Source organism: Cupressus sempervirens, chromosome 8 (assembly GCF_028749045.1).
Source record: "Cupressus sempervirens isolate cs-2001-9-10 chromosome 8, ASM2874904v1, whole genome shotgun sequence".
NCBI classification, from domain to species: domain Eukaryota; kingdom Viridiplantae; phylum Streptophyta; class Pinopsida; order Cupressales; family Cupressaceae; genus Cupressus; species Cupressus sempervirens.
In genome coordinates, this window is record NC_143125.1 from 462,887,598 (window position 1) to 462,903,052 (window position 15,455).

Sequence of the window (15,455 nt, forward strand, 5' to 3'; positions counted from 1 at the left end):
AATTCTAGAGTCATCCACAAGTCTATTCATATTCATATTCATATTTAAGTCTTCTCATTTAAAAGCTTGGTACTGCAACACATAAATGGTTGCATAATTTATTTTATCAGCCTTTTCATTAGAAAATAAGATATATTATTCTATGATTCAACATATTTTACATCAGATCATATTCTTAATTATCTATTCAACATTTTCCAAAGTACATTGTTTCCTATAGATAGTTATCTCACATCTTATATTTAAACAAGCTTCTAAGTGTAACACAAACAACAATCATATGGATGTACATATATTTTTTTCTACCAAATTAATTCCCATTTCAAGGATGTAATACACTTCTGGCAAAAAAGGGCATATAATAAATGTAAAGACTACTACAAAAAAATCTCTAGAATTTTCTTGAAACAATGTTCCCTTCTCAAGATGACATTCAAGATAACACCATTTCGAACTGAAAAAATATTATGCATTCCAATTTCCAAATAAAAAGTTTTGAATGGTATAGATTTTTAACATTAGTGAGAGCATTTTTCCTATGTTGAAATTTATGATTTATAGTTCATTAAGTGTATTTAAATAGACTTGTAATAGTTTGAGGTGTCATGTACCTAGTGTATACTTTATCAAGACCTATGAGTTGAAATTTTTATTTTATTTTATTTTTATTGTGTGGCATTTAAGGTCAAACTCTTCCTATTACTGATTTCAATCTATCAACCAACTCAGATTTAAGCATGAACCTTGGTCATTATTCCTCACTAACAGACCTACAGATCATACTTTATTTCTCTACCTAATTATTTGATTTAGAAAAATGTGTTTCATTTGAATGAAATGCTTGTTTATTAGAAAGTTAGACCATATTTGACAAATGAGTGAAGACCAATGCTCTGTGTTGCTAAATATGTTGGAAATGGAAAGGAGTAACTGAGAGGGGAGGGGTGAATCAATTACTATAAAAATAAATCCAAAGTCCCTTTAAGATGTCAACATAATACAAACCCAAAACTTTTCATAACTTGATTAACACTGAATATTCTATTGTAACTCGGTTAACATTGAATATACTATTGTAACTTGGTTAACACTTAATATTACTGTCACTCGGTTAACACATATATCTTAAGATATTAATGTGATTAGCCTTTATGAACTTAGTTGTAGAAACATAAAGGAAATAACATGAACACAAGAGACACCAAGATTTAACGTGGAAACCCAATTTGAGAAAACTAAAAGATTTAACGTGGAAACCCAATTTGAGAAAACCACCAATTGCAACTAGTTACTATTCTTCACTCTTCTAAAATAAGCCTTGTTATGAATAAACCCTGTTAAAAGTTACAAAATACACTGTTAGGTGTGACCTTGTTAGAAGATTTAATTCACCCTAGTAAGAGTGGTCTTGTTAGGGGTCTTTAGACACTTCAGTTAGAAATGCCACCTTGTTAGAGGATTTGTTGAATAACTATTAGGATAACTCTATTAAGAGATTTGATTCACTGCTACAATTATTAGAGAGTAACAATGACTTGACCTGATTGCTGATGCAACTAAATTTGCTAATTTAGATCTTAGTTCTGGCTTGATTACTTGATACTCCTTGATCAAAATGTTCTTTGTAGCTTGGTCAACTCGGATGCTCTGCCCTTTACATATATCCTTCAAATTTGATTCCTTAATTCTGTAGACACCTAAAAACTTTTAGAAAATAAAGTATTTTTATTTTTTTTTAAATTCCTGATGACATCATCATTTATTAATTAATTTATTTTTATGCCATTAAATCCCTTTATCTTAATTAAAAATATTTAATTAAGGAATCCCTCCCAAAAATGTTTAAATCTTATTTAAACATTATTTCCTTATTTATTAATTATTTAATTAATAAATTGACCAAAAAACCCAAAATAAATAAAAAATTTATTTTTTGCCCAAAACTTGGCCAATTTCCTTAAGACCACTAACCTCTTCCAAAATCTTCTAATCCTTCTTTAATTTTGATTAAAGGATAATCCCATCATTTCCTACCCCTAATCCCAACTCAAAATATTTAATTAAGATTAAATATTAATCCTCATGTTTATTAAAAAAGTTTTAATAAATATCTCCTCAACCCAAACCCTTGAAATAAATAAAATTTTATTTATTTCCTAAAAATCTAATTTATCCTCATCCTAAGAAGTTCTAGACTCTTCTAGAAAGTCTTCATCCTCATCCTAGGAAGTTCTAGACTATTCTAGAAAGTCTTTATCCTCATCCAAAGTCTAGACTCTTCTAGAAGATGTCTTTAAACCTAATCCTAATCCCCTCCTAACCTTGTCACATTCTCTAAACATTGGTTAAGACTTACTAACCTAAGCCAAAGTTAACAAATATCTCCTCCTTCACCCACCCTCATTAAATGCCATCCACTTGCCTATCCCTAAGCTAATCCTAAACCATCCTAATCCATCCTCTAATCATTTGCACAATCCTAAGCAAGCTTAAAACCTTCCTAATCAAGCCCAAGTCAAAATTCCTCTCATCTTCAAAATATCCCAACCATAAAACTTTATGAAGCCCACTAGGTCATAAATGACTCTTCCAAGCCCTTTTATTGCTCTTACAAGCCATTATGAGGGTCTTTATGAAGATTTTATCCCTTGAGCCTCCTTTGTTGACTCATCCTTCCCATTTACTCCATCCTCTCACCCTGTGACATGTGTCACTCCTTGATTGGCTGTTAGGAAGCACAATCTATGTGCTCTCCTCTCATGCAATCTGAGCCCTCCATGAGCTTTTTCCCATCCTTGCATCTTAGCCCTCAATCCCTCAAGCCTCTTGCCTATAAATTGGATCCTTCCCCTTTGCAAACCAACACAATCCATGAAGTAAAGTCATAATGCCATTTTAAGAAGCCATTTTACATCAAAACCATACACTCACACCCAAATTCCAACTCCATTTGAAGCCCTTTTTGAAGCATAAGCTTGAGCATACATCCTATCTATTTAGACAAAACCACTCAACAAGAGAGCTTCTTATTGAGAGAGCCCATTAATGGCTCATATTCTTAATTGAGAGCTCATCTTAGTCTATCTTGAAGTTTATGAATTTTTTTTAGTTTGTAGAAGCTTTATTTAAATTTGGTTTCTATTAGCATACTAACATTGCTCATATACATTTTGGCACGCTCGATGAGACCCCGCATGGGTCATCTTCATTAGCCTTTTTAGTCAAGTTTTGTATGTCATTTGCTAATTTTGGCTATTTTTTCTTATTTTTGTGATTGGTAGGATTGTATAAATTGGTTTTGTAGGTCCACATGAGCATGAAGAAGAAAAAGGAACTCATAGTCTATCTGATAGTGTTTGCAGATTTTTTAAGCTTATAGGTGGACAAAGCACTTGGAATTCTTCTTCCTCTTCTTGTCTATATTCTTCTTATTCCATCTACTTCTTTTTCTTCTTCTTGTGGGAGATCTTGGCCATTTTTTTTTTAAGGAAACAAAATCATACACACTTCTTTTTAGTGCTTAAAATGAACCCCTAAATCATACTTAAATCCATTAAAAACTAAAAATTTGCAAAAAAAAAAGCCTTTTAACAAGTGAAACTAAACCAATCCAATCATTTGCATCCTTGCAACATCAAGGTTTTAGATGCATTCATGCAAAGTTAGGAACACTTCATTTTTGGGAATTTAAAAAGAACTTCAAGTTTCCATTTCAAAAGGTTCAAAATCAACACTAAGTGCACACTAAAATCTAAATCAAACTCAAAGCATCAATCAAGGATAAAATGAACCTCATTTGCAAATATTTTAAAGTTCTTTTAAAAATCTCATGAAAACTAAGAGTCCTAAATGGTTGCCAAAATTTTCCTAAAAGCTTTTTTATTTGTTCCAAACAAATGTCTTGTTGCAAAATCTTGAATGTTTCTTAGGTTTTTTATGCATCAAAATAATCTAAGAATATCATTTTTGGGCTTAAAACATGCAAACTGGAACACAAAATCTTGAATGAAAAGCAAAGTCCAAAGAGTCATTTTCACTTTTGAGTCCAAAAACAATCTTGAATGATCTAAGGTTAAAACAAAGCACTTCAAAGTTCTTAAAACAACACACAAAATCTCAATCTTGAATGCTCAAAGAAAAAAAAAACTTTAATGTTTAATCACTTGTCTTTGAATGCATGTTGCTAAAATCACTCTTGAGTGCCATGGATTAAAATAAAGTTTTTTTTATTTTTATGAATGCATGATTAAAACAAAAAATACAATCTTGAATGCAAAAGGTCAATTAACCATTGCAATATCAAACACTTCATTTGGACCTTTTAAAATTGAACAAAACAAATCTCTTTTCCACATGCAATTTAGGAAAAGTTTGATTTTTGGACATTTAAGAAACCTCGTTAAGTTAAATACAAATTTGCAAAAATCAATTTGAGTAGTTCCTTGGACTCACCTCTTTTCTAATCACCCATCAATTCAACCATTGGTTGCAATTTCAGCACCATTTATGGGGATGGGTCTACTTGAAAAAGGTGTTAAATGTTTCACTATCTAACTCACTCACTTGGTCTTTGAACGTTTGCTTTAACTTTATTAAAATTCTTAAATGACCAAAACTCTAGATTAAATCGATCACACTTCAAGTTTGGGCTCTAAAATTGAACAACTATTGACATGGAGGGCCTCTGGGCGCGCGCTTGACAATCAAGTTTCACACATCTTTGTTTTGGGCTTAAAACAAAATCACACCAACTCTTGAATGCCTTAAAGAAAATTAATCGATACTTGAGATGGAGGGCCTCTGGGTGCGCGGGTTTACTTTTTTGTTGATCCTAACTCTTCTTCTTGTATTCATTCTTCGCTTGATTTTTCTTTGTTGGCGCATTTCAAAGTTGGAATTGAACATTATCTCTTAAACATGAGTGCTTGCAAAGTCTATATCAGCACACATTAGAGTCAGTTGGTAAAAAGAACAAGCATGTTTTTTAGCCCAAGGTCATCCAAGTCTTCTCTCCCCTTGTCATCTTTTGAGGCCATCTTAGGTGCATAAGATTAGGATCCAAAACCTTGTTTCTTTTTAGGAGGCCTACTTGGGGATTTCATCACCCCTTGGACTACCTCAACTCTAGCGTTTCGGCAGAGTATAAGAACTGGGAGGTGAATTGGAAGACACCTCTCTTGGGATCAAGATTTTGTCACTCGGGCTAAGCCTCAAGGAAATTTATACCCTTGAGAAGTGAAAGAGGAGAAGTGGGTTACTACTCCTCTCAGCTGTGTGACATCTTTTTGGTTTCATCTATGGATTGTGGCCTCATGTACCTTGGGTATATCGAGGACTCCCTAGCTAAACCAACTGTCAGCCTTGTAGACAACCATCTAAGATGTTAATGTGTTTGAAGTGACTGATTGAAACATTTGTAAAACATACACACTCCTTGGTGCAAGTATCACATTCTAGGAATCAAAACTTCTATTTGGTTGTTTCTATATTTTGCTTGGTTTTTTACTTATTGAATGCATGTTTGCCAAACTGGGTCAATCCTAGCTTAGGGCACACTTAGCGTAGTCACTGCCTTTTCCAGAAGTTGAACAAGTTGAAGAAAAACAACCAAGATCTCTCAAAGCTAAGAAGATTCAGGAATTGATGTCAGAGCAACCCAAAACCAAACAGAAGTTTCACAAAGTCAAACTCAAGCCATCTTAGGCATACCAAGAATTTTCAGCCAAGAGAAAGGAACTAACACCAAGCCCTCAAATTGCCAAACTCCACAAAGTAGAGGACAAAGCTGCTGAAAAAGCCCTTCAAGATGCTTGGTTAGATTGCACCATCCAATTTAACCAACATCCAGGAGTTAACAATGCTTATGCCTTACCAACTAGGCATGATTTCTATGATTAGACCCCCTTGTTTCTCCACATCTTCTTGCATAAGCTTCACTCTTGCATTAGAGTCATCTTTTTAGGTAAGTTAGCCATCCTTAGTCATTCCCTTAAAGCATTTTAGCTCATTCCTCTCATTTAGAACCAAACCATCTAGCCAGCAATCAAAACCTCACATCCAAGCCTTCAAAATTGTTGTCACCCTGCCAAAAGTTTGCCATTCCTAAAAACTTCCAAAACCATCAATCTCACCAAGGTTATCCCTTTGATAGAGCTTTGTCACTTGTCATCCCTCATCACCTTGAGCTAAAGGTTGGGATCCACAAGTGGTCAATCTCGTGTTCTTCCTAAAGGATCATCAGTCTATCCTTAAGTTGACACAATCACCACCAAGCTTGCACATAGGAAAGCAGACCTTTCATGCTTTGGAAACATATCTTTGAAGGTAGAATCCTCAACCCAATCCTCCTTAGGTTTTTTCATACAGCTTTGCCTCAACATAGGAAATAATTTTCATAGAAAAGCCTTCCTCTTTTGCCTCCATCAGCATTGTTGCATCTCATACCTAGGAAACATTCTGCATTTTTCATTTGGATCCAATAGCATTGCTCCCCTTGAGAACTCAACCATCCTTTAGCTTAGAGAACACCATACCATCACCTACTAACATTGAAGCTTTCATGAACTAACCAGGAAATGCAGTATTGCTGAATGCCATTAGAGACAAAAACAAGGAAACAATCATGGCTAACTTTCGAAGGGACAACATTGGAGCCTTCGACTTTGGAAGACCTCCTCCCCTATCAGAGCCATCTCACCCATTGTTTGGATAAATCCCACCACCCATAGGCTCTTACGATTCAAATTATCCTCAATATATGCCAAAAGAAGAGCCTCAACCCACCCCATATGATCCAATAGACCCAAACATAATAGCCTCCACTCAAGTTGAAATCTCCCTTCCACAAGCCAATCCAGCCACCACCACTCCACCATTGGTCCATACCACTTCACCCCAAACCCCCTTCGCCCAAAACACCTCATCATTCATTGCCTTCACTATTGCTGCTGCTACCCCCCAACCCAGCCTTCCAAATCCACCCATCTCCCAAATCAGTGCTATCATCTTTGGCCAACCACAACAATATACAATTGGGATGCCACCCATGGGGCCAAGTAATCAACCTTTTATCTCCCCCAGCCTATTTACCTCTACTCAAAACACAATTCCATCATTTCCACTAGGTCCTTGGAGCTCAGTGCCATCAGCCACAAATCCACAAGCTACTACCTTCACTCCACAAAGCTATCACACCCCACAAGCTACTACCAATGTTTTTCCAAGCTCTCAAGTGACCCAAGCTCTTGCCACCACTTTACCAAGCTTTCAAATCTAGCCACTAGGCTATCAAACCCCATTAGTTCCATTCCCAAGCTTTCAATTTCCACCACCTCCACCACCAACTAATCCATTACCTCCTATCACCAACAATTTTCTATGCCACTTCTAGGAGGAGATCCACCGCCACCAACCACCAATTACTTGGCCTCCTTCGCCATGCAGACACCTTCCCAAATGGGGGCACAACCCACATATATTGGTCAAACTCCTCAAATCCAAAGTCAAGTTCCACAAGCTCCCCGATCCTTTCCCCAAGCTTCACAACCATCTTATACCTTACCTCCACAAAGAAATCCATTTATCCCATAGCCAACTTATGTTCCTCAATCCCAACCTCAAATCCAATATCAACAACAAGCCTCGCAACACATGCAGCAATATGTGCCACCTCCACCTCAGCAACCCATCATCCACCATTCAGTTGCCCAAGCCATGTATAATCCCTACCAGCCCATACCTCAAAGCCATCCATATTCCATTGCCCCATCTAGCACATATCTACCTCAGGGCACTCCTACATTGGGGGCACCCCAGCCATCACCCATTAATGCAGAATGGGAAGCCATGAAGATAGCTTTGAAAAAAATCCAAGAGGGAAATGATCCAAAAACCTTCAAGTTTGATAATGTGTTTCCTTACCCATTTGACAGAGCCATTACCATGACACCATTTTCCAAGCATTTTAAGACACCAAAATTTGACAAATTTAGAGGAAAAGGAGACCTTGTCACACATATCAAAAAATTTTACATGCACTGCCAAGAAGTGGCATATGATGATGTCTTCCTCTTGCATCTCTTTCCCAAAAGCTTGGCCAGAACAGCTCTTGAATGGTTTTATAGAATACCATATGGCACAATTAAAAATTTTGCTGAATTACCTGAGGCATTTGTAGCCCAATATGCCCATCTTGTTGAAACAGAGCTATCATTAGTTGATCTTGTCCACATTAAGCAAAAAGGTGGAGAACGCCTTCCCGAATATCTAAAAAGATGGCAAACCCTTACCACCTGCATATCTTGCACCTTGCCAAAGCGCCATTTGGTGAAAATGTTTATTGATAATGCCCATCCTAGCTTGGCTCACCACATGACCATGAACTATTTACAGACCTACAAAGACATCAAAGAGAAATGAATGATCCTTGAACAAGGACTCATTAAAGATGGTGTGGTCAAGATTTACAAGGAAGCCAACCAAAATCAATCACATTCCAATGACAAGTCTAAGTATTGGAACAAAAACAAGCACATTGCAACAGATGGCATCACTGACACATGACATGTGAATATTGTTGGTCCTTCCCAAAATCAGTCTAACCCACCATATCAATCAAATAATCAACAAGCTATCAACTACCAACAATAGAATAACCAAAGCTATCAAAACCACAATCCAAGACCCAACTTTCAAGGGTCTAGCAATCAAGCTAATGCCATCAATGTAGTTGCAGGGTAAAAGCCCAGATTCCAACTTGCACCTAGAAATTATACACCCCTTGGTGAACCTTTGGATGTCATTTTTGAGAAATTAGTCAAGAAAAACCTCATCAAATTTCCTCCTACCCAGCAAATCGACCCAAGCCAATCCAAAGTTGCATGGTACAAAGACAATGAGTACTACAAATTTCATAGGGTAAAAGGTCACACCACCCTCAGATGCATGAAACTGAAAGATTATGTGCAGGACCTCATTGATCGGAAAGAAATCATTGTTGGTGCTCAAACCTCTCCCAATGCAGGCTTACAGATCTATCAAAATGCTTTTCCTCCTCACAACAACAAAAATCCTAGAAAAGCACCTATCCAAGACAACAACAACAACACCAACAACCGCTAGCCAAACCAACAACATGGGAAGAACAATGACCACACTTCATCCTATATAGACTATGGTAGCTTCATAGGTTGTATATCCGAGAAAGAGTCTTCTGTCAATGTTATCAATATCCAAGGACCAAACAATGAGTGTGTCATCACCACTTGAAGAGTGCAATTTAACATCGCAGGCCCACCAGTTTCACTAGCACCATCAGCTCCATCAAAAACCAGTACAATATCTTGGAACACCTTGGGAACATGCCAGCCCAAATCTCCATTTTAGACCTTCTACGCACCAGTCCTGTGTACAAGAACATCCTTGATAGTGCTCTTATAGAATCCCATGTCCCTTCAGATATCAACGCTACTGATTTTCATAATCTTGTTGGACACCTATCCTCCTCATGTGCCCTATCATTCAAACCCACCGACATACCTGTGGTCGAGCCAGATCACACCCTTCCACTTCGCATAGCCATCATGGTATCCAATTTTGCCATGAAAAGAGTAATGATAGATAATGGATCAGCCTTGAATATTTTCACCCTAGAATTTATAAAACAACCTGGGTATTCTGAGGCAAATATCATTAGTGAGGTTATCACCATCAAAGCTTATGACAACTTGGAAAGAACCACAAACGGAACTACTTTGCTACCAATCAAGGTTGGGCAAGTCATCCAAGTGACACTCTACCATGTTATTGATCTAAACCTACCATTTAACATCCTCCTTGATCACCCATGGATTCATGCCATGAAAGCCATTCCATCCACTTACCATCATTGCATCAAATTTCCACATCAAGGCACTGAGGTAACCATACATGCCGATCCGAAACCCTTTGCTTACTGCAATGTGGTTGAAGCTTCATATACAAACCATTCCCCTGGAATTGATATTGGCACATCCATCACCAGCTCATCCCACACTTGTAATGACCCAAAAACCATCCTCGCCTCCGCCCTGTCGATCGTGAAGATCAATAACAAAGGCTATGGAGAGTATAGTCTGTTAGATGCATTTGCTGTCGGGGCACTCCCACTTGATCCACATGCCCATGAACAACTAAAATATCACAAAGCTAAGGAGATTCCACCTCCCTAATATAAACAGTTTGGCCCAACAACCTTTGTATCCTCAAAAATCCCTCTTCATGAGGAGCTCACTCCAGATATCAACAATTGGTTACATAAGGATGCACCTCAAAGAAATCAAGCATGCCTTGATCACTTCAGCTAGAAGTATCCCCAAGAACATAAGCTCATCACTAAAAAATGGAACTATCAAGGTGGTGGTCTAGGACCAGAAGAAAGAGGCATGCAGTGCCCCATCGATGCACACAAGTGGGAATCGAAGTCAGGTCTTGGCTTTGGCATACCCACAACTGGGGGCACCAATATAGATGGTCACACTTTTTCGAACATTCACCGTGACCTTGTCGAAATTGAAGACATTCCTAAGGAAGTTGAAAAGAGAGCCTATGATGATATCCCAGACTAAATCTCCCTCGGAGACTCTGTTCTCTAAGAACTATCCATCCACCTCATTGACCTACCACTCACCCATCCACAACCCATAGATTGGGACCAACCAAGCGTCATACACATTGATGAGTTCACGTCAGAGGAAGCGCTTCTGAGATTCATGGGAACTGAAACACCTCACAAGAAAAAAAAGCTAGATTCTACCTATATATATAAGCTAGATCCCAAGGGGTATTTTGGAGAAAATCCCCAACCTAGTTCTGATATACCCAAAACTAGAACTAAGGTGAATCTGAGACTAGCTATAGCAATGAAGAGAACCCGTCAGCAAGAAAATCCAGAGCCACAATTAGAACATGAAGATTTAGCATTGCCTCCTTAAGATAATCAACCAAAGGTGTCTTCTATTCTAATTGAGGATACTCAAGAAGTCAACATTAGTTCTTCAAAGATCCCCAGACTTGTTCACATTGCTGCATCCCTATCAAAAGACCAAGCTGATCTCCTCTTTGAGGTCTTAAGAGAGAACATTGGCCAATTTGCATGGTCATATCAGGACATGCCAGGACTTGATCCAAAGCTTGTAGTTCATCATCTTGCAGTCGATCCAAAGATCAAGCCTGTCAGACAAAAGCTTAGAAAAATGCATCCCAAGGTGGCATTACTGGTCAAAGCTGAATTAGAGAGAATGTTGGCTGCTAAGGTTATTTGACCTATTGACTACTTAGAGTGGATCTCCAACATGGTCCCCGTCACTAAACCCTCTGGTGACATCAGAATCTGCACTGATTTCAGAGACCTTAACAAAGCTTCTCCAAAAGATGATTTTTCCTTGCCCAACATAGATATGATTGTAGATCTTACAGTTGGACATGAAATTTTGTCCCTCATGGATGGATTTTCTGGGTATAGTCAAATTAAGATTGTAGAAGAGGATCAACATAAGACAACATTCACTACCCCTTGGGGAACCTTTTGCTACAACATGATGCCTTTTGGCCTAAAGAATGCTGAGGCTACCTATCAAAGAGCTATGACAACCATTTTTCATGATCTCATCCATAGAATTTTGGAGGATTATGTGGATGATATCTTGGTCAAATCTCATACCTTCATGGATCATCTCGCTAACCTGGAGAAAGTATTTGATAGGTTAGCCAAATATCATCTCATGCCGAATCCCAAGAAATGTGTCTTTGGGGTCACATCTGGCAAGCTTCTAGGCTTTATAGTTTCTAAACTAGGTATAGAGATCAACCCCAAGAAGGTCAAAGCTATCTTAGACATGCCTCCTCCCCAGACACTGTGACAGCTTTGTTCTCTTTAGGGAAAGCTTCAATCTATTCAGTGCTTCATCTCCCAACTTGCAGATAAGTGTACATCATTTTCACATTTACTAAAGAAGGATGAGAACTTCAAGTGGGATCCTTTATGTCAGCGCAGATTCCACCATCTCAAGCAGTATCTCATCAATCCCCCTATCTTGGTTCCACTAGTTCCTGGTCGTCCCCTAATTCTGTACATATCAGCAACACCTACTGCTCTAGGGGCACTCCTAGCATAGCTCGATGACTACAATAGAGAAAGAGCTATCTACTACATTAGTAGAACCCTAGTTGGTTATGAACTCAATTACACTTCTATGGAAAAAGCTTGTTTGGCAGTTGTTTTCTCAACTCAAAAGCTTCGCCACTACATGCTAAGTCATACCATCCAACTAGTCTCCAAGATTGACCCTCTCAAGTATATGCTCTCCAAAACAACACTTATAGGCCATTTGGCCAAATGGATCATGCTCCTTAGCGAATTTGACATCCAGTATGTGGACAGAAAGGCAATCAAAGGGAAAGCTATAGCAGATCACATAGCTAATGCACCTCTAATAGATGCTTATCTATTGATCATAGAATTTCCAGATGAGCATATCTGTCTAATTGAAGAACAGCCCCCATGGAAACTTTATTTTGATGGCTCATACACATCTCATGGATCAGGGGTAGGAATATTGTTGGTCACACCTCAAGGAGATTACATTCCAAAAGCCTTCAAGCTAAAATTCCCTAGGACCAACAATATAGCTGAATATGAGGCCCTCATAGTAGGATTAAAGATAGCTGCATAATGGAACATTGCTGAGTTACAAATCTTTGGCAATTCTTAGCTCATCATCAAGCAAGCCCTAAATGAATATAAAACCAAAGATGAAAAGCTATTACCCTACAAAGAGCTAGTTGATCAGCTAACCTAGCATTTTACAAGGCTTTAGTTTACACAAGTGCCTCGAATAAAGAACAAAGAAACAGATGCTATGGATACTATAGGCTCACTCTTGGAAATTCCCCAAGCAGCTACATAGTATGAGTTTTTAGTCAAGCAACTCCTCACACTTGCCTATGTGAATGAGGATTCAAACCGTGTTTGTATCTTGGTTGGTCCCCAATCCCCTTGGTACCATGAGATTCACGCTTACCTTAATGATGGTATCATATCCCCTCACCTCACGCATACCCAATGCCAAAACCTCATCCAAAAATCATTCTGCTATGTTATCATAGCCAATACCCTATATTGTCGAGGTTATCACGATACTCTCTCTCAATTTTTAGACCAAAACGAGGCTGTGATGGTGTTTAAAGAAGTACACTCTGCACTTTGCGATGCCCACATGAGTGGTATTGTCCTAGCACAAAAAATCCTTAGAGTAGGCTACTATTGGCCTACCATTAAAGAAGACTCATGTGACTTTATCAGAAAGTGTCTCCCATGTTAGCAGCATGCAAATCTTGTGCACACTCCAGTACAAGATCTATAGCCTATTGCACCACCTTGGCCTTTCGCTTGTTGGGGTCTTGATCTAGTTGGAACTATCACACCTCTCTCATCTGATGGACATAAATGGATAATAACAGCTACAAACTATTTCACTAAGTGGGTGGAAGCAGTCCCCCTCATCTCAGCTACAGGAGTTCAGGTCTCCAAGTTCATCTTATACCACATTGTTTGCCGCTTCGGCATCCCATCCACCATCTTCACCGACCACGGAGGTAACTTTGAAAATCTCAGCAGGGAAGAATTATGCACCTCCCTCTGCATCCATCATTGCTTTTCTAGCCCATATTTCCCACAAGGTAACGGCTAGGCAGAGGCAACTAACAAAAACCTCCTCAAAATCCTAAAGAAAGTTGTCAATGATTCCAGTCGCGATTGGCATCTACAAATAAATCCAACCCTATGGGCCTATCAAACTTTCTTTCGTACATCCATAGGCACAACTCCATACTCCCTAGTCTATGGTGCCAAAGCGGTACTACCTATAGAGGTTGAACTTCCCTCCTTGCACATATCTTTGCAAGGGCAAATATCAGATGAAGAATACAGAGTAGCTCGGCTCACCCAGCTAGATCTCTTAGATGAGAAGCAAAAACAAGCCTATGATCATCTAACAGTCTATCAAACTCATCTCAAAAGGAATTTCAACAAGAAGGTGCTTCCATGACACTTTCGGCCAGGTGACATGGTCCTCAAAGTAAACATGAAAGTCCAAGTAAATCGAGAAAAGAAAGGCAAGTTTGAACCTACATGGCTTGGTCCTTATGTTGTCACTGCATCCTTTGGCTCTGGAGCCTATCAGCTATCTACACCCGAAGGAGAACTCTTGAATGATCCTACTAACATCATTCATCTCAAGAAGTTCTATGCTTGAAAATCCTTGGTATACCCAGCTTTAAAAAAAAAAAAAATAATAATAAAAAAAATAAAATAAAATAAAATAGTAAAGAGAAATAAGCATCCAATGGTGAAAACTTGGAAATTCAAGCACCTTGGATAGGTACCTTGGTGAAAACCTGGTAATTCAGGTGCCTTGTGTACTAAGACTAATCCATTATCTATCACTATCCTATCCCTCATCCATTCACCCACCATCCCATAAAACACCTGCTTGTTCCCTTGGTGTTCCAACCAAATATCCAAAATCTATTGGAACTTGTAAATACCTCCTATACAGCTTGTAAATCTTGTAGCTCAGCTTGTAAATCTTATACCTCATCTTGTAAATCTTGTATCATCCCTTGTATTATAGCTTGTATATCCAAATCTTGTCCAAAGCTTGTACCATATTCTAGCTTGTATTATATACCAAATCTTGTATCCTAGCTTGTATCCTATCACATGCACACAAAGAATCCCATTTTCACTTAAGCTTTTCACAAACCATCTACCTATCCGCCTATCAACTATTGTAGACATCCCACCCTTCACAAACATTTCCATCTCACAAAACCCAAACATGAACAACCTTTTACATTTGTAACATATCTTGGTATGGCAGCTTGTACATCCTCTTTAGCTTAGTACCATTGTATCTATCCAGTTTTTGTGTCAGATCATGCTTGCTCAACATCTTGCACACATTGCACAACCCTTTGTTAGCTATCCCAATGCATCCTTTAGCTAGATCTCTTGTCACCAAAGTGTTATCCTTCTTAGTTCAGCTTGCCAGACGCATCACTCATCCAGATCCACCAGCTTAGGTGCTCTCTGATAGATCCTTGTAGGATATAGCTTTCCTCATGTCTGATCTTGGTCCGTTAGTACCTCGTCCTACCCATCTAGTTGGAAAATGTTTCTCTTTTGGATTTTCACTTTCTTTTGATTTGGAATCTTCCCTTTTGGGTCTTGAAGTATCTTTTCCAAACAATCTTTTTGTTCCCTCCTCAAAGTTTCCACGATCTTCCATATCATGGTATAATGCTAATGGGGCAATCTGGGCATAAGGTCTTGATCAAATCTTTTGTTTGTTTTTCTTTTCTGCTTGTGGGTTACCCAGTGTCAGTTCCACTCTGATTCTTTCAAGATTCATGTGTGA